The sequence below is a fragment of the Miscanthus floridulus genome, chromosome 4 (assembly GCF_019320115.1).
Source record: "Miscanthus floridulus cultivar M001 chromosome 4, ASM1932011v1, whole genome shotgun sequence".
NCBI lineage: Eukaryota > Viridiplantae > Streptophyta > Magnoliopsida > Poales > Poaceae > Miscanthus > Miscanthus floridulus.
Genome location: NC_089583.1, coordinates 62,038,623 through 62,055,239, shown reverse-complemented (window position 1 = coordinate 62,055,239; position 16,617 = coordinate 62,038,623). Strand labels below are relative to the sequence as shown.

The 16,617-nt window shown below is 41.9% G+C and overlaps 1 long non-coding RNA gene and 1 pseudogene across 13 annotated transcripts; one reads left to right on the top strand and one right to left on the bottom strand.

Moving 5' to 3' along the window:
* Window positions 1–1,893: 1,893 nt before the first annotated feature.
* LOC136551565 (peptidyl-prolyl cis-trans isomerase FKBP53-like) lies at window positions 1,894–6,388 on the bottom strand (annotated as a pseudogene).
* Window positions 6,389–8,763: 2,375 nt separating this feature from the next.
* LOC136549730 (uncharacterized) lies at window positions 8,764–16,203 on the top strand. Of its 13 annotated transcripts, none has more exons than XR_010782019.1 (11): window positions 8,764–9,589; window positions 9,972–10,065; window positions 10,663–10,760; window positions 10,995–11,119; window positions 11,253–11,322; window positions 11,457–11,632; window positions 11,725–11,751; window positions 13,006–13,083; window positions 13,212–13,954; window positions 15,575–15,684; window positions 15,764–16,203. It is a non-coding gene; the product is annotated as an uncharacterized lncRNA (long non-coding RNA). The 13 variants fall into 13 exon arrangements; XR_010782025.1 differs by having other exon boundaries at window positions 8,766–9,589; window positions 13,884–13,954; XR_010782018.1 differs by having other exon boundaries at window positions 8,766–9,589; window positions 11,725–13,083.
* Window positions 16,204–16,617: the final 414 nt, after the last annotated feature.

Here is a 16,617-nt window from a genome sequence, read left to right as displayed (position 1 = left end):
CAGCAGTAAATAATCCACGATCGCTTACGACGAAACGAACGGGCTGAAGGCCTCTCTATCTTATGCAAGGAGAGAGAGGTTTGGCTTTGGGATAGCCGACTAGGTGTTGTGTTTTGCTACAGAATCCAGAATCCTGTGAATTGAAATGAATTATACCAATGGAACAAGGTCTACTGGAGGTGTGATGTGAGTATGCCAGGCTCAACAGTCACCAGGTAACGGAACCACAATTAGAAACCCTACAGGCATACAAGGTGGAGCAACTACAGAACAAAGTTTTAAGAAGGTTTCAGATGCAAAAATCACAAAATTGACGCACAATTCTTTAAAACAAAATAGGAAGCCCAAACCTCTCTTTTTTTCATAAACGATAAAGTCTCAGTTTTTTTGGAAGCAAAGACATATAATGCTGCAGGAATTTCTACAGGTGGCAAACGAGTGCCTCTTTAGTTTATGATCTTATCCATGTTGTGTTCTTTTTTGAACTGTTATCCATGTGTTGAGGGTAAACCTACTGCTTGCGGGTTTCTTCTCTACAGTTTCAGAGGCAAATTTGGCATAAGTTCAAACGGAGGCCAAGTGCCCGGACGGACGGGATGTCACGTCCAGACGCGCCTCCTACACCTGCGCTGCTCCCGTGTCCGCATCCCACCCCACGCCCTGCGTCCCGCATCTTGCCCAGCACCCCACGCTTGCGTCCGTAGCAGGGACTCACGCCTCGTGCCCACCCCGTGCCCTGCACGGGAAACCCTGGGTTGACCCACGGCTGTGCCCTAGCAGCAGCGACAGCCATCGGCCACGACGTGCAATACCCCCATCTACTTTTGCAACGTCCAAACGAAACATTTGCAACATACGTCTAAAACAGATGAAATATTTAAAATATACAGTTGAAACACCATTGCACCATATGCAACGTCCTGATCTACTTTTGAAACATCCAGATGCAACATTTGCAACATACGAAAATAAGACGGATGAAACACTTGAGACATACGTCCGAAACACTTGCAACATACGTGTAAAAAACAGATGAAACATTGGGGATAGACTCTTGCGTCATATTTGTACAACCATTGCAACATATGCAATATTCCGATCTACTTTTACAATACCCGCACGAAACAATTGAAAATATATGTCTGAAACACTTAAAACATGGGCTTGCAACATATCTGAAAAGCGTCCAGAAACACTTGAAACACGGCATCGTCGCGCGGCCATGACCTACCTGGTGGGCATTGCGGTGGCGCAGGCTCGCTGGATGGTGTGCGCCTGCACACCCCTGCCATGCCCGCAGTCTGCTGAGGGAGAGGAAACGCTGCCAGATTTGGGGAGGGAACCGTCGGTCGGGGTAGGGGACGGCCAGATCTGATGGGATGCGGGGGAGGGTCGCGGCTGCCATGGGGTGGGGTGAGGGGACGCCATAGAGGCCGCCGGACTTGAGGGAAGACAGAAGGAAGGGTGGCTAGATCCATGGAGGGGAGGAGACTTGCTTGAGCCCCCATGGAGTGGGGGGAAAGGCTCATAGCCGTAGCGGCAGAGAAGAAGCGAGCTAACGGCGACAGTGCAATGGAGGCGCCCACAGCGGTAATGCGAAAGGAGGAAAGATACGTCGCTTTATTTATTTCATTTTTGTTTTTTATGAGGAGCTCTGTATGCGGGCCGGGGGCAGGCTGTGGGCCAGTCCTGCAGGTCCAGTTAGCCGCGTCCGACACAGGACGGAAGTATCATTATCGAAGTTCAAAACCTGGATGACGGTGGGCACCTAGGCCACCTACAACAATATTAACAAGAATCACTGGGCCTACACCAAAGCAGGTTCAATGTATGCAGAACATGACAAGAAAGAGAAAAAAAAATCCACTTCTATAGTAAGAAAGACTTCTAAGATTCAAGGCGGCACGTAAGTCTAAGAGACCCTGATCAAACTGTTACGCAACTAAATCAATCATTGACAAAAGAAACATGATTCAAAGCACTATGGCAAATTACCAGACCACAATAGTGCTTCACCCAATCAACCATCATATTACAAAGTAATGTAGCTAGGCAGTGCAAGACCAAGTAGTAACATTTGCTAGACTGACAAAATTTTCTGCTCAAGGCATGCATAGAGAAGCATCCGCTGCAGTCCACTGCTAAATGTCCTATGGTGCGGGGCAAGAGTGCCGCATAGAAATTCTTCCAGAAGGAAGCAAAATATGAGCATGAGTCATCTGCATATCAACAAAATTCCTGTAACTGTTGCAGATGTTGACATATGGCACATGCAGAAGCCTGACATTTTTCTCTATTTCGATCCCGTTCGGTTTGCTAAAACTTAGCTGAGTTGGCTGAAAAACACTATTCTGGCTGAATTGTTGTGAGAGAAAAATATTGTTCCAGCTGAAAAAACAAGCTGAATAGTGCGGATTATAAGGTAAGCCGAACGGGGCCTTCACTTTCACTAACTCGATTTCATATATGACTGAAGAATTTTCAGGTACTTCTCCCACTGATTTACCACCAGAGCTGCAGAATACAAAACCATCAATAAGCAATATAAATGAAGTGTTCATACAGATTCTCTAGAGAGATGTGTATATAAAAGGGCGTACCCAGTGCAGAGAGCTCCCGCTCTGTGCGGGGTCTGGGGAAGGGTGTTAGTGGCAAGCCTTACCCTCGCCTGTGCAATGCGAGGAGACCGCGACTCGAACCCGGGACCTTCCGGTCATAGACGGTAAGACTCTACCGCTTGCACCAGACCCGTCCTTCCGATGTGTATATACAACAAAAAAAAGAATAAGATGTCAGAATGCGTACAGCATAGAAGGTGGGACTGTAAGCTTTCTTTTCTCCCCAACACGCATAATACCTACAATAAATTATGAAATTATAATCCATAACCCTAACTCAAATGAACTTGAAAAAAAAAAATCAAGCTCTGAGGTGGTTACCACGAATACCAACATCCCATCCACGAATAACTTTTCCAGCACCTTAATCAGCACAAGGTACAGCATTAATATTTATATTAAGAAGTTTAAGATGTAGTATGAAAGTGACCATGTTTGCAAATATATTACCAAGCTTGAACTTGTAAGGCTTTTCACTAACATTAGACTGAACAATTTTCCCATTCTTCAACATGCCAACATATTTTATGTAGACCTGCACGAAAAAAGCATAATAGCTGGCATCATTTCTTTTTCCCACAAGTCCTGTGAAATTGAAAACTTAGTGTATTGACCGTAAAGCCATGCATGATCAAGTAACTGCTAGCAATACATTTGTCAGTAGAAATCTGTGTGAAACTGACGAGAGAAAGGTCATCATAGTGGGAACTTTATCAAGCCCATTCATATGAAATTTGCAACTAAAAGCATATCCAACAGAACTCTCTGGAAAGAACTAAAAGCGGCTACCTTGCAGCCATCAGAAGCCACTTTTGCATCAATGTGTCCTATTGATAGATCTTCTACCATCAACCCATCTTCCAATGTTCTTACATTGGACTGCTTCTCATCCTTTTCCCCTGATTGATTTTTCCGCTTTTTCTTTGATTTCTTTTTTATTTCAGCACCTTGTTTTGAAACAGATGTTGCATTAGCATCTGTTGTATCCCTGATCATGATATGTTATTAGTTATAGATCAGTGGGTCGTAGATATGAGAAATAAATAAAAGCCTAAGTAGGAACCAAAAGATATACATTGATAATGCAGGATCTTCACTGATGGCAGAATGTTTTCTTTTCTTAACATCAATAATCTTTTTTTTTGGTGACATCATTTGCCTGTCGATTTCGAGGGTCAGTTTCCTCAGCAACCTTAGCATTGTCTTTCTTACCCAATGCAACAGATATAGGTACATTATCATCTTCATCACTGCCTTTATCAAATATTGAAGGAGCACTGCGCTTGTCAACAGGCTTCGTGACTGGAGTGTCATCATCACCTCTATCAAATATTTTAGCACTGCGCTTGACAACAGGCTTCTTGACTGGAGTATCATCATCATTGTCATCGGTGCTATCTACTTGGTGCTTCTTCAAGCGCCGCCGTCTTTCAGCCTTTCGAGTCGGTTTTTCAACAGCTAATTACACAAAATTGGAACTTTGTTAGAAAACATGAAAATGGAACTGTGAGCAGATATCTGTACATTAAACGTATGAAAATGTTCAATGGTTTTATGTGAATAAACGTGCAAGCAGGGGCGAAACTAGGCATAAGCTATCCTTGTGCGCGGATCTAGTAAATATCTAAAAACATATTGTATTATATGGTTGAAATGAGCTAGTTGATATTGAATTTTTTTCTTCTCCCTGGTGCATGTGCACCACCATAGGACACTCTAGTATCACCCCTTTAAGAAAGCTGTCTAGACAGATAATAACACATAAAAGAAGAAACTAAGTATAATGGTAATAGTAAGAACATAACAACAAAGTCAATGTTAAATTCACATCAAGGCCAGAAGCTATCTAAGTGATAGTCTACCAACAGTACAATATCCTGGTTCAATGTGGGTACAATGCGGTTTGACGATATGCAGGATCAGATCCAGACAAATATCAAATAGTAAAACCTCATGGGTCAACCTTTTACCTTTTTGTTTGCGGCGGCGTCGAAGGGTGCACTCATCATCACTATCATCTATAGAATCAGATCCATACTTCTCAGGAACTTCACGATCATCAATAAAGTCAGATTCATAGCTGTCCTCACTGGCATCATGCTCCTCATCAGTGTCGGAGTGCCCAATATCTTCCCCATAAGATTCTCTAATTACATGTTAAGAATGACTTCACAGTCTGAGAGTTACATAATTGAAACAAAGACATGACACTATCGAGAAGGATACGATTCATCATCTCCCATATTAGACCTGCTGCTTGCACGGACATAGTATCCAGAGAGATGAATCGAACTTTGGCCAATTACTGAGAAGACAACATCATCGACCTCCTCAAACTCAATCTCTAGATGGCATGTCTCAGCCAATTTCGGATTTAGACTACAAAGTTTGATGGGAATCTTGTTACCAACATTGCATTGCAGCACTGTCCTTGCAGCAGCATCACAATTGCCCAGTGTAGCCTGTAAAAATTAAAAGATTTAGTTACAAAACACATTCAATACTGTCAAAAAAAGGGTGTTGCTTAGAATTAAACTTTTGATCCCTCCCAAGTACATTCAATCCCAGCAGCAAGATAGAGATAGAAATAGTAAATTGCAGTATCATGTACTAACCAAATGAAAAGGAACTAACAAGGCATTCAGCTCCGTTTAATGCAGTGTAAATCTAAATTTTATATTGATCTTAATTTTAGTTTAAACAAGCTTCATTTAATGCAGTGTAAACATAATTTTTTTTATTGATCTTAATGTAGTGAGGTCAAGACGTCAAGGTCACATCATGTAACCAAATGTCACTGGAAAACATTTCTGCGTCAGAAGACAATCAAAAGCAATTACATGTGAATATACCATCCTGATTTTAAGACCTCTGTTATGAAACATGATAGATAGAAATCAAAGAGAACACATACCCATGCCAACAAAACCAAAGTATCTCAGGTGACAGGATAACAGATGGGGCATAGGAGTACGAAATAAGAAAGGGCAAAAGGCACACGTTAATTGGACATGGGGGCAGTGCTTCAGTGAGGTCAACATGGGCCACAGCCCCCTCAGTTCTTGCAAACTCCACTAAATGTACACACTATCAACTAGCTAACCGATGGAAATACTCAATCTATCAATTGCAGTTCATTTTTGAACCCCTGCTGGATTTTACATGCAAGCTCCGCCACTGATTGGACAAATGACAAGTTTGAAGGGGGAAAAAAAACCCAACCTGGCAAATGCGGAGGCGGCCATGGTCAGCCTGGTGGGTGTGGTTGTAGGGCTTACCGGGCTTCACTTCCACCCCTGCATCCATCAATCGGACACGTGCCAAGCAGATAACAGATGAAATAAACTAAACCTGGCAAACAAGGCAGCCCGCTCACCCCAGAACGCCATGGCGGTGATGGATTGGGGGATTCGGCGGGAGCCGCAACTCCAACGGATGCAACTCGCAACACCTTCAGCCAATCCACGGAAATGATATGTTAGGCTGGACAAGCACAATCGTATCAAGCGCAATCATCCGGGACGAGAGGCGGCGGAGACGGCGCTCAGGGCGAGTGTGGGGTTTGGGAGTCGGCGGCGAGGCACAAGGGTTGGGTAGGCGACGGAGGCCGGCGGGAATAGATACCTTGACGTGGATCGTAGCCCGGATGAGTCACAGCGGAGATGGTCGCAGCGCCGCCGCCACCTGCTTCGGCGCGGCGCCGCGGGCAGCAGGGGAGGTGAGGAGAGGAGGGTTCGGCTTCGGCGGGACGGAAAGGAGAGGAGAAGAGGTTTATTGATGATGGCATTTGTGGGCTCCAAGGGCCTTTCCGCTTCTTGGTTTTCCGAGGGCAATAGTCGTTTCGTGGGCTGCCCGCTTGTTTTTGTTCTGTTTTCATCATCCTCTCCTATCACAATTGGCAAAAGCGGAGTAAAATTACATGTGATCGGAAGGCTAGACCAAATATATTATGATATCTCCTCCTCAAAAAAAAATTATGATATCTCCATCGGAGTACTCGTAAGGGCACCCAAACCCAAAATAAATATCCGATGGTACTGTATCGACCTCCAATAAAGTACCTATACGAGAGATATATTTTGAGTGATAGGAGAGGCATGATCCAAATATAAGCATCTCTCTCCTAGAACCATTTTGAAGAAATGGTTCTCTTTTCGATTATATTATTGGAGAACACCAAAAATAGATATTCAACTCTTTGCATATAGCGCTACCCAAACATCAAATGAGTCTTGTATTTTAGGTGCCATTGTTGGAGATAGCCTTAGGGCTTCATTTGGCATTGATGTGGCCTTTAAAAATAGTTTAAGCAGCCATGCTGCGTCTCCAGTAGTTTTAAAAAAATAATAAGTAAATCAGTGAGTTTTCTAAGTCGTTAAAAAAATAGGGAGTATATTTTTGGTTTTTCAACCATTTTAATTATCTTATTTTAAAATCTAGAAGACAATTTTACGTAAGAAATTCTGAACCATTTCAAATCACTCTAGCCATTTTTATAGTTTAGTTTTCTCTTGTACATTTACATTATGAACCATCATTTCTCCTTATTCTTTCTCATGTCCTTCCACCTCTAGATTGACTAATTTGATACGCGTGCATATCTTTCCACACGATTAGATTGATTTCCCTAGGTACAGAAAGATTAAGAGTTAAGCAGTTGTTGGAGATATGCCTTTTTTTAATCTTTGCCAAGATAAAAACTGGAAGTCCGTTTTGGGAACTCTTAAAGATGCTCTTACTAATTTAGATTACAACTGTCAGTTCTAAACGTTCACTTTGAACATGGGACATAAAAACTTCAATTGAAATTAGCTAATATTCTCTTACTTAACTCTGCCATCCGAACTCTGATAAAAGCGTATGATTAGTCAAACGGAAAGCATTTGGCAAGCTCTACGATTGTCCATCTGAGCAAAATGGGTCAAAAAGCAAACTTTTGGCCCCACATCAACTTCCTGGTCAACCACTAAATCTAAAACCATTTTTATTCTATGCATATCCTGGATATTGCAGTGGTGGAACAACATGACACGGGTGCTTGAATTTTTTCTGGATTTATTTTAGATTTAACAATGTTATTCTTCAGTGGTAGGCGATATGCTTGATGATAATAAGGCACTTTGTGGTGACTTCGTTAATCTCGACATCTGCTGATCAGCCAATTCTTTCGGAGATACTCATAGGGATAGAATGTATGTGCACGTGTTTATAAAGGTAGTGTACGAGCATGTATAGGAGCCTCACCATTTGCACTGTGTTTTGAAAAAAAAATCTACATACATTCTTTTTTATTTACTAAAACAGGAAGTGTAAGCAGCATGATTCCCTCTCTTGGTTTCCTGATGATGATAACCGGACGCTCTCTTTTGAGGCTGCGTTTGGATCATGGGAATTTCAAAGGAATTGGCATTCCTGTAGTTTTAGCTACTGTAGATGTGTTTGGAACAAAGGATTCATTGATTCCTTTTCAAAGGAAAGATTCCTATACCTGTACGTTTTGGAGGAAATTTAAAATCCACTTCAACCTCATGGTTTCTTTCCCTTTGCGAAGTCTGAGGGAAACTCACTCATTAAGGCACATCGTGCATCATTTGTGGGAGTAGAACCATGCATGCACCTTGCAACTACTTGTTTAGTAGCATCTAATACATTAGTGAAGCTTTGATATATACTATTTGTTTCCTGTGTTCCAAACACCCACTTCTATGAAATTTCTGTGTTTTTCCTTTCCTCTGTTTTGTCACTGCATTCCTATCTGTTTCCTGTGTTTCATTCCGTTCCTATGTTTTTTATTCCTCTGTTCAAAACAGGCGACTCTTTTAACCTTTCCTATCCTACACATGACTGTCCCTTTCATGAAACGGCAAAACCTTTGATGGACACCTACGCGATCATGTCATTCTTCTGGACTGGGCCTTTTAAGTCCCTCTCTATTTTCTACTGAAGAACGACATGTTTTGGGCCTCACACCAAGCATGCCCTATTTAAAAGCCAAAAAGATGGCTAGCTCCTCCGGCAGGACCGCCTTCCACGTCGCCCGAAATTGCCACCGCCGTCCGATCTGTCATCGTATGGCCGACAGTGCTTATAGCCGCTTCCGTTAGAATCCTCTACATCCTGCGCTTCTGATTCTCGCCGTGCAGCAGACCTCCACGGTAAAAAGGGGGGAAAAAACTAGCTTGGTCTTATCTCTCTGTCCTGTCCGTTTTCTCCTCTCGCACCGTCGTCGTCTCCGCCTCGCTTCCCGCCATTCCCGCCGTTCCCACCAGCGCCGCCGGCTCCTCCCCTTCCTCCTGTACCTCGGGTGCTCCCTCTGCTTTGCTCCCTCTCTTTCTCTTCTTGCGCTTTCCTTGTTTCGGGTTTGTTCGCCGCCACCGCATTACCGCTCGGGGACACGCCGTCCACCTCCGCCTGTGTCTGCCCGCTGCCGTCCTTCGCCTGCCGGATCTGGCTCAGTGAGCCTCGATCTGGTGCGTGGGGTGCGGGGGTGGACCGCCTCCCCTGTGGTCAGCTCCCCGTCCGCCGCCCGGCCGTACAAACCCTAGCCTCGGCGGCATCGCCGTCCTGCTCGGTTCCCGTCGTCTTCGCGCGGATCCTGCTTTTCGGCGTCGTCCGCTGCTTCGGGGCCTGACCAGCGCTCCCCTGCGTGTTTCACCTTCCCCTAGAACACCTCTGGTACGTTCTACCGTCGGTACCGCATCGCCCCGTTTCCCCCACGTGGGTGGCGCGCCGGCAGCCCCTCCTCCTCCGCCTCCTTCCTCCCTCTCTCTACTTGGCCTGGCCGCGCCCCAGCGCGGTGATGACGCCGGCCTAGGGTTTCGCGTCTCCATCGCTGGCCGTCCTCGGATTGACCATGACCCGGCGTCGGTGGTGCACTGGCGCCACTGCTCGCCTGCGCTGCGGCCAGGTATGGCGGGGGCTCCAAATTGTTGGCGGGGGCTCCAAATTGTTGCTGCAGTTATCAATTTTTGGTGAGATTTTGTCTATATTCCCGGTGCAAATACAAAGCGAATCTGCTTCCAATTCTTTTCCCCAATTTGAGAGGCAATTTGCTCCTAATTTGATAGAGCTATTTCTAAATAAGGTTTGCTTTCGTAAGCCAGGCAGGTTGCAGCCTCACGGTTAGCTTGGCTCCAGATTGACCAGTTCAGATGTTGTGCTTACAGATTTAGTAACGCGCTACATGTTTCAAAGTCAATCTTTCTATTTGATTTTGTCATTGGGCTTCACTGTAACCTTGCTTCGCAATGTTCAGATTGATCTTATATATGCACTATGTGATCATAGCAGTCCAGTTTTCTTTTCTTTTCCCTCTTGTATAAACTGAATCCACCTATATATGCTTCCTTGCAGGACCTCAACAGCCATCCACGACAGAAACTCCGACAAAGAATAGAGAACTGTATACAAAAACATTAAACAATTATCTCTCAGACTAATAATCCCTGTAAGCACCCCACTCTGCTTGATTATTAAATTATTTCATCATTTTACAATATGTATGGTTAGCATCTTTCATGATCTAGGAAATGGAAACTTCCTTTCCTATGTAACCTTTGCTTCTTGGTCACATAGAAAAGGCATCTCTTCCTCGTATTTACCATGATGGGCTTGCTCTTTTACGATCTCTTTGGTTTCTTTTCCCAATTTGTAAACAGCCTACTGTTGTTGGGTTTGGTCTCGCTAGCTGATAGATGAGTTCATGCAACCGTGTCATACATTTATGGTTTTGTGGGATGGGATAGAAATATTCTATGTTTTAGGATGTTGTGTTGCTGTTACCACGGTCTGCGGATTAAATAGGACTCATCTTTGGTCCCTGATTTTCTGCTACAAAGATGCAGTTCAAGCCCTTGTTCTCTTCTTTGCTTCTTTTATGTTGCTGTTGTAGATCCAAAGTCTACAGCTTTCACTGCGCCTTTTTTTCCCCTTAAATCCACACTCATCTCTTCTTTCCCATTTCCAGAAATGATCCTATTTTCAGCTGCTGTTTTTTATATGACCTAACTGTTCTTGTGTATTTCATAGTAAATAATTCTTTCAGGTTAATGAGTTCAGGAACGCAAGGAACAGCTGGTCCTCTCTCAATGTGTCTTCCTGTAACATGGTGACGCGATACTAATAAGAGTTCTTTGCCGCAAGGCATGTGCTTTCCAATCCACTTTCCCTTTTCTTTGGTACTTTCATCGTTAGTGTGAGCATTATTCCTCACTCTAACAGCCTCCCATGAACACCATTGAAATATTTGTACACCCGCAGTCAATCAAGAGTAGGTTAATGAGACCCCACTGTTGTTGTTTTCCATTATCCTAATGTGATTATTCGGTAGTTCCTCTTCAAAATGTAGTTAACAACATCGAATATGTCCATCAACAGGTGACCTATCTGCCTCCTCCTCGGCTTCGTAAGTTCTTCCTTCCGCTATGCATTTTGAGATGGACAGAACAGCACATTGTTCTTCATGCATATCAGCGTGAATAAATCTCTTGCATATGGATTAGGTATAGAATTGTTGGTGCCTACCTATATCAAAGTTTTAAATTGTCCTTTCTTTGGCCCATTACTCCCTTTAGTTTTGGCCAATTGGAGAATTGTTGTTGCCTAACCGATGTATGCTGTCTCTTCATCGTACAGATCCTACTACGGATCAAAGTTCAGAACATGGACGAAGCCAATTCTTGTTGCATTGGTGTGCATAGATCTGGTATATTTTCCCTACATGCGAATTCTTTTTTGGATTCATATATAATGAGGATTTTTTATCAGCTAGCAATGGATCGCTTTAGTACCAAATGTTTCAAACTCAGCTACCAAAGGATTGGTTTGCTACTCTTTCAGGGGATATATACTTATATAAGAGGTTATTATGTAGCGCCGTGTTTGCTGTTCCTCTAAAGATTGGTCATTCCATACAACGGAAACGCCAATATAAGTAGCGCTATTGCAGCTATGAATCAGGCAGTCCCATGAATGCACCCCTTCTAAACCTAGGTCTCCTTTGTGATACCGCCTAGGTACTTTTCCCCTCTCCAGTTTCCTTCAGTGTATTTCGAATGTTCATAAAAAAACAGGACTTCAGAGTCGACTTTTTTATTGTTATGGCTAGGTTTGCAAGCAGATTCTTCAGGCACAGGTATGTAACGAGGCAACATAGTATACTGTGCAGGTTACTAAAAAACTCATTCTAGATAAAAAAAAAAGAATTACTTCATATCCTTCATTCGTTATTCTATGCCTTCAATACCTTGGGCCTAAAGAGAATTCAGGATCTAACTTTTCTAGAGCAAGGTGGTGGTGGAGATTTTCTCAGTATAAAATTGAAAATCCTGAAATGAAACATGTGTGTGCTTCTATGGAATAATTGCATTATGGTTCCGCTTCTGCTTTCTATTGAGTAACTAAAGGTGCTCATACAGATAAAAAGTGGTATGCATTTCCATTAGTTTTGTACCATTAAATGGTGATGTTATGACCGGCATCCATTATCAGCGCAGGAGGCCCAATCGTGGCTAAGAAGACGCCGGCATTAGAGGGCCCAAGGGCCATAGTTATATTATTTATAATATTAGGAAGGAGTTATTTATAAATTATTATTAGCAAGAGACTATAAATATTTGTAAGACAATTATTGTGGAATTAGGCAGAAACAATATAACTGTTTCCGGCTTCCCTCAGGGAGCCGGGAGTTTGCCCTAGCCGTAGCTTTTATTCTTCTCACGCGAGATCACGGCGCCCCGACGCCGTTCTTCCCTGTTCAGGCCACGACCTCCCATCTCCCACTCCAATAACCTACGCCCTAAGCAGGGAAGAGTCCGAGTTCCTATCAGGTGCATCAGCAGCTGACTAAATATAGTGGTCTCATCCTATTTATGCCTGCTGATATGCAGGTTCTTTTCCTTATCAGGGTCTCGGGTTGATGATATTTGTAGCCCATTCTAAGTTATCCGGTTTCTTTGATGTTAAATTCTTACCGTATATGCTCATTTCTTTTGATTAACCGTACATATAGTGCCATGGTCCTTTTCATGGACAAGTGCTCTGCCAGTTTGAATTTTTCAATGGTTCTTCCAGAAACATACTCTGTCATAAGTTTTTTAATGCCTCGTCCAATAAGAGATTTGACACTAATATATCAATCAAACTTGGATCGAGAAACGTATCATGCTTTCTGTTAGGATTCGAATCCTATATTTATTAGATTCGACGCTTTTCCTCGTGTTTTATTTTTTTTAGATTTAAGAGGAATATATATCAACTAAGTTTAGGATAACAGGTACATTTAGCTCTGCCCAGCTTTACCTCAAAAAATGCACAAAATGAAATCAAAAGAGATTTGTTGTGTCATCATATTTTTCAACGCCAATTCTAATATGGCTCTATTTTGTAGGTTGGGCTCCCTTAATCATCCAGGGGGAACACCTATTCAATCCTCGGGAGGACACCTAGGGTTCAGTTCATCGTTTTGGTATGTTATCCTCTTCCTCTGCCTTCCTTAGATGTTAGTTTAGATTATTTCATAATAATAGATCGAAATGCTGCCTACTTATGTACTCATATATATGTTCTTTCCTTTGTTTTCTGTGTTCAAATAAGGTGTAATATGTGTTCAGATGGCATGAAGATATTCAGAATCAAATTCCAAATTGTTTTGGATATCTTATTGGATTTCGCAGTTTCCAGTTCCTCTAATTGAAGATGGTATCAAGTTTGAGCTGGTCCAAATATGCTTATTTAACTATCGTGCAGTACATGCTCCTTGCCGCTGCCGGCCCACTTATGACTTATCTCAACATATACGCTGTATAAATAGTTGTACAACAATACCACTATTGTTTATTTATAGCTCACTGCTTTCCTGCAAATTTGCGTCAATGTGAGCTATAGGATTTTGACCATCTAGAATGAACCATGCTGCCATTAAGGGACCCACTATGCATCGTTGTTCTATTTGTCCTATAAAGTCAAACAGCTGTAAAGCCTTTTTCTTTTATCATGCATTATATTACCTTACAATCATTCCAGTTTATTACATCACACATGCTAGCCATTCCATGCAGGACAGAACCAACATCTACTTGGTTTTTCAGTTGCCATGCATAGCGTTTTTATTACATGATAATTGAATCAATGTTCTGTTGCGAGCGACAACATTTCAAAAAAAAAGTCGGCTACTACAGCACATATGCTTCGAATTCAGTACTATAGTTGAAATGTTTAGAGTTTTCATAAATACAGGTCTAATGAGCTCCTGATTTTATTTTCTAGCTTCCTCCTCTATACCGCTCAAGGTTTGTTTAGCTGATCACAGATGTCAGCTGCTACCCTGCTGCCTAAAGGTTAATTTTCTTTATTGTTTTTAATTTACTTCAGTACATGTGTCTTTGGTTCTCCAAATAGGAGGTCTTTCGTTTGCTTCCATACGTCATGATTTCGACTTCCTATTTTTGGTCCCTATCCCAAAATGATGTACAGCATAAATGAGTATGAGTTCCCTAGCTGAACTTATTTTCTAACTTATCTCTGTGTTTCGTTTTGCTTCACATGATGTTTGCAAACTACAGCCGAGCTGCACATGTTTTGTGGGCATAGTTTCTAAGAAAATATGCTAGATAAGGGGAAGTCAGCTGATGATCGATTCATCAGCAACATTAGTTGTTGCTCTAAATTTACGTACTCCATGTATTTCAGTTGAGTTGTTTGGTTATTAAATAATTGGGACATCAGAATCCATTGCCTTTGACTTTGATAGATCCTAGAACTCATGGATTAGTTTGTTTACGAATATTTGACACTCCTACAACATGTTGTATAGAATATGTGTGCATGTAGATAGATAACTACCTCAGGAACCTTAGTTAGCTAAGTGGACTGAAAGGGCCACCAAGTTTGATAAACTCTGTTAAGTTTCAGCCATCAATCATGGGCTTGGTGCTAATAGGAAATCAAGCAGATCATCCTGCATATATAGCTTTGCCTGTAGTAATTACAGATATTGATAGAAGTTATTAGTTTAAAATTCAACTAATGATGATGATAGTGGACTCAACAGTTTATAGTTCGGTTTAGATAATAGTCATAAATGGAACTGCTGCTAGAAAACTGTTGTTGGTGACTGTTGGAAACAATACAGAATCTTTATAGTTTCAGTGATGCTGTTGTTGGTCACGGTTGGGGAAAAAGTAATAAATAATTTATTTTCCCATTTATTTCCTTATGAACTCGTGTTGACGAACTCACAGCGACGAACTCACAGCACTACTATGCAAAAAGAGGTCTAATTGCAACAGCGTGACTCCTGCAAAATAGTTAGGCCGAACCTGCAGCTTCCAGTTAATCTTAAATATAGTTGGTTATGAGCACCATTCAACTACACTGAACACTCTCACTTAAAATGTCCAACTGGTTAAAGAATGTGCTGCCATGTCTGCCTCTAAATTACAGTTAGAAAAGATTAGTAATGAAGCTACAAAGGAGGAACCTTGTCTATATCGAAGTAAGTTCCACTAAGGTTCAATGCAGTGTCCATAAAAAAAAACTTTGCTTAGTGCTGTTTTGCTGCTTTACTGACCTCATCTTTGCCTTATTTTTCCTTCTCCATATTCTGGATGCACCAGTAGTTAGGTTGATCCGTGCCTGATATGTTATATACAGTACACGTATCATAAGATAATATGGCTCAGTTAACTGATGATGTAACTGATTAGAGGAACATACTAAGAATTCCCGTAATGAAAACCTCTTGGATTCGAATGGAATTCATAGGAACTCTGACCTGTTGCTTAAGACTCTAAGGCGGTTAAGAAGACAAGTTTTTGACAAGCTATCCTTGCAGATAGAAAGGCAAATCAGATTGCCCACATGGGAAATTGATTTTTTTTAGCAGTGTTGTTTCATATACAATTCTAGGTTCTATTCATGACATAGGTATCTACTGCCATTTCTATTTACTTTTGTAGGGTATACATACAATATACATAGACAGCTAACACATTAAGGGCGCACTTCAACGGCGTTAACATCTCAGATTTGCTTGCTCTTCATTTTCAGATTGATGTCAATTTGTCCGGTTCGTCATATCGATCTTAAACAACGTCAACACTACACAGATTATGGACGTTGTAGTCATCCATTATTTATTGTTGCAGGACACAGGCTGCTCATTAAGAGGCCACACATTGAAGCCCCCAAACAAATGGCCTGCCATTGATCAACATCTGCGTTCAATTTTACCTATGTATAATTTGGCTCCTCAGCTTCTTCTATCCTTTTGTGCACTTAGCCAAGGGAGTCTTAAAGAAGATTACCATGAACTGATCCCAAAAAGGCTGAAGAGGAGACCACCATGATCTCCATAACCATAAGTGTAAGCGAGATATATGCTTGTGTAGCTGGTTGAACATATTCTGAGGCCCTTGTGTATGACCAGGATATTGTCTACTATTGTATAGACTCTTCTACGTAGATTAGCTAGCTTTACTTCATTGTACTGCTTTGTTGTGTCAAGGATGAGTAAAGGATAAATGATTCAGGGGTAGATGACTTTTTTCTAAGTCTTCAATTCATAATATACTAAATCAATGGAACAGTTCCGTTTCATACATGTATTGAACATTGAACTGCTTTCAACTTTATACTTCAGTTCACTCAGATTTCTAATGCGCCCATTGTTACACAAAATCTCCATTTACAGCCACACAGGCGCGCGGATGCGCGCGCCAATCTACTAGTATGCAACAATTGTGTAGCCTTGTTCTCTCGGGGACAGCTGATATGCGGCAGTTGTGTGCATGCAATTTATTGTAGAAAACACTAGCCGTTATAGGTCATGTCAGGCTAAATTTCAGCATTACATGAAAAAAACTCCCAATTTTAAATCAGCTGGTTAGGTGGAACTTGCCCACGTGTTCAAGCACTTAAATTGATATGGATACCTATATTTTTCTAAATTTATTTTAGAATTTCACAACACTATTCTTTCAATATAATGGTATGTGCAATG